Below are 4,304 nucleotides of genomic sequence, written 5' to 3'. Positions count from 1 at the left end.
ACTGTAGCGACCCGACCTCAGACGGTCAAGTCTCTGTGTTCAGTGTCATCCCTGGATCGGTAATGCTTACACACACAATACTCGAATGGATTTATAACAGAGTAGCAATCACACACTTATTACATCGAATGTCTCAAAAGAGAACTTATTACAATAATATGGCTTAAGGCCATCTAAATAAGATAACAGCGGAAGGCTTGGAAGATAAAGTGAGTCCATCAACTCCAACGGCATAGCTGAGTGCATGACAAATGACCTAGCGCACCTTACTCTTCATCTGAAAAGTCTGCAACATGATATGTTGCACCCCGAAACGGCTCAGCACATGGAATATGCTGGCAATATAACACAATAGAGCAATGAACAGATAATTGCTATCACTACATGCATATATGGCTGGTGGAGGGTCTATGGTTATATAGTTTCTACGAAAAGCCAATTTTTCCCTACAACAAAGGAATATGATTTATTTAACTATCATGGTGGTTGAAACATTGAGAAGGTTCCTCCAACTCAATCCCGATTAAAGTAATCATTATCAACCCAACAAATTAACTTAAGAGTGATGAGATCAAATCAATAATTCAAGTACCAGATACTCAAGATGTCCATAACCGGGGACATGGCTAACCATGATTAGTTTGTACACTCTGCAGAGGTTTGCGCACTTTTCCCCACAAGACTCGATCTCCTCCGCTGGACTTCTCGCACTACATGGTGTTTGAGAAACGGATGACCGAGACACAGTATTTCGGAAGCATTAACTCTAACCCTGGGTAGACAGTACCAACCTAGATCCCCTACATCTGCTAGCCTACCACTGGAAGAGGTCATGCAACCTACTCAACTATGCTAGAGCCCATATAATAGCTTGTGGCCGCACACAGAAGTTTCTAGCATGAATAATCTTATGATCCCTTTGAGCCTTGGTCGTGAGCCGTAGGATGATCACCCGGGTACTCCGGGATATCCTAGGACAACACTGGATTCTCCAGGTGCCCTGACAACCACTAGGTGCTCCAGGGTGCCTCTACCAATCCACCCAGATGTATATTTAAGTAGCCTCCTTATGTTAACCATTAATTAACAATCTCACATCTGTCATGAATACACTCAAACCCAATCAACGTCTACGAGCATAGCATGGCAATATAAGCATAACGTAGAAGTACCTCCCAAGGGTTTGATAATAAAACAGGCAATAGGTTCTACCTCATCAACTACTTTCCAATAACCACAAGTTAATCACATCCTAATCATGCAGTGTTTGAGGATTGCAACAAATGCATAAAAACTCGGTAATAAAGGGATATGATCAAAGTGTTACTTGCCTTGCTGATGATCCGCAAAACCTAGTGACTCATAGTAGCACGCTTCGCACTCCGGGAATTCTATCACAAACAAACAATAGCATACATAAGCACTCAATTAGAAGCACGGATAAAACTCAAATAAGAAGGTCTAACCATAAAGTTCAACTAAAGAACTCCGGTTTGCAAAAAGAATCAAATCAAATGGAGCAACAAAACTCAAACTACGAAAGAAAAAAGATTCGTTTACTAATCTGGACTAAAGTCAAATTTTACAGTACCAAAACCTTGTTCAAGTTGGTTAAACAGAAAGAGGGTTTTGAGACGAAGATCTAGGCGCTTGTTTCACCTGATTTGGATAAACGAGCGAAAAGATAAACTAAAACGAAGATCAGGGCAGAAATCGCGATCAAAAATAATCGCGGAAAAACCCTGGAAAATAAAACAAGACGAACAGGCTAACGAACGAACGTTCCCTGTCTGCGGCTAACTGACGAACAACGTTCGTTAAACCGAACGTACGGACGAACGTCCGCTATTTAACTAAACCGAAAAAACCGAACCGAAACAAAAAAAAACTAGATCTAGGGTTTCGAAAAAAACGGACGGTTTTCCCGAGAAAACTGAGTCGGTGGCGGCGGCTACGTTGGCAATGGCGGGATCGGTGGCGGCGGGCGGCGGCTCCGGCAGCGGGGAACGGCGGCAGCGGGGCGACGGGGTGGCGGCGGCGACGGGCAGCGGCTCCGCGGGCCGGCGGCGGGGAACGGCGTCGGCGGCGGCGGCTTCACGCGGCGGCGGTGGTGCTAGGGTTTTAGGGGGCTGGGCGGCTGGGCTGGCGGGGCGAGGCCTCGGCCTTTAAAGGGCCGGCCGGGGCGAGGTGTCCGGTACGGACACGGCCCGTTAGGTCAGGTTCACTTTAAAAAATATCCTGACACGGAAGAACTAATAAAAGAAATACTAATCTAAGTCCAAAAATCCTGAAATAAATTTTCATGTTCCTCTAATACTGTTGCGGACAAAGTGAACATTTATTTGGGCCTCTAATGCAATTCTGAAAAACGAATATTTTTCCTAATTAAATAAAATAAGAATAAAAGTCCAAACAAAATACCTATTTGATTTTAATATTTTTCCTCCAATATTTTTTTATTTGGAGAAGTCATTGTATCCCCTCTCTTTTATTTTTCATATTAGAAATATTTGAAGAGAAAAAATAATTAAAACCAAATGATCCTCTGTTGAAAATTTGAGAAAAACTCAAATATGAAAATAACGAAATTCCCAACTCTCTCCGTGGGTCCTTGAGTTGCCTAGAATTTCTAGGATAAACCAAAATGCAATAAAATATGATATGCAATGATGACCTATGTATAACATTCCAAATTGAAAATTTGGGATGTTACACCCACCAATCCCTTCAAGAACTTGATAGCTAACTGTGCGGTTACCTTCCTCACAGGCTCCGCTTCAGGCCACTTTTTAAACTTATCGATTGCAACGTACAAGAATTCAAAGCCCCCGGCAGCATGGGGGAAGGGGCCCAAGATCTCGAGCCCCCAGACCGAAAATGGCCAGGATAAAGGAATTGTCTAGAGAGCTTGAGTTTTTTTAACAAACACAGTGGGGAAGGCCCCCACTGTAACTCTGATTTTCATTAAAATGATATGAAAATTTACATCACTGTGCAGGATTTAACAAGACAAATAAACAAAATCTACAAGTAGTCTAGCCAGCCCTGCATCCCTTCCTTCCAACTAGGTTTGGCTTTTTTGATAATCATCTCAAAGCGCTCCTTAAATGTACTGATGCAGTACTGCATATTCTTGGATATGTGATCAAATATGATGTTGTTCCTATGCTTCCAAATACTCCAGCATCCCGCAGTGAGGCACTCCTTGAAGCATACAACATGGTTGTGTTTCTTGCCCTCCATGAGTAAATCCAAAATCTCATAGTCAGTATTCCATTGAAATCCAATGGCCATCCAGAAGTTCTGGCTGAAATCACAACTGAAGAACAGATGAGAAAGGTATTCCTTAGGTTCATCATCACAAAGCACACATCTGGCCGATTCAACATGGATATTTTTCCTTCTGAGCAAGTCTCTAGTATTTATTCTGTCCTGTAATAGCAGCCAGAAGAAAAAAAATTGCTTAGCTAGAGTACATGACTTCCATATCCACTGAAAAGGTTTGGGGGCATCAGCAGGGTTCCAATATATTCTAGATATATCCTTTTGTTAGAATAGTTGGAGCCACCCCAATGAAATTTCCATGAGTCCATCATAGTTTGGTTCCCTCTGTCATTAATCATGGTTCTAAGTTGAGTACTCTGTTGAACTGCAATGCTGGACATAGGTAAATGAAACATGTCATAAAAATTAGTGTCATCCAGGTTGGTGGCAGCCTCCAGAGTAATGTGTTCATTTTTTGTGTATGAGAAAAGCTGAGCCATCATGCTCATTATTGGCTGAGAGCTCCAATTATCATACCATAGGCTAACAGTGTTTCCAATACCTGCAGAGCAATTTGTCATACTTTTGAAATCTTGGATAATAGAACAGCAGTCCCTCCACCAAAAGGATCCCACATTCGTGGGGAATTTTGGTAGTTCCCATTATGGTAATAATTGTTCCATATCAATTTGACCCAGGGAATATCATTTTTGTTGAAGAATTTGTACAGGTACTTGGTAAGCAGAGCCCTATTTTGCATTCTAAGATCAAGAACACCCAAACCACCTGCTTTGTTGGGTAGGCATAGTTTTTCCCATTTAACCAAACAATTCCCATGTTTGTTGATCCCCTTACCATACCATAGAAAGCTTCTCCCAGATTTCTCAAAATGATCCAGGATAGTGAAGGGCACTCTGATACAACACATAGCAAATATGGGCAAAGCAGAAACAATGGCTTTAAGATGTGTGAGTCTACCTGAGTAAGTCAACAAATTTGCAATGCCAGATAATCTGTGGTCCAACTTGGATACCATTGGC

This window comes from Triticum aestivum, chromosome 2D, assembly GCF_018294505.1.
Source record: "Triticum aestivum cultivar Chinese Spring chromosome 2D, IWGSC CS RefSeq v2.1, whole genome shotgun sequence".
NCBI lineage: Eukaryota > Viridiplantae > Streptophyta > Magnoliopsida > Poales > Poaceae > Triticum > Triticum aestivum.
This window is presented reverse-complemented; position numbering follows the sequence as displayed.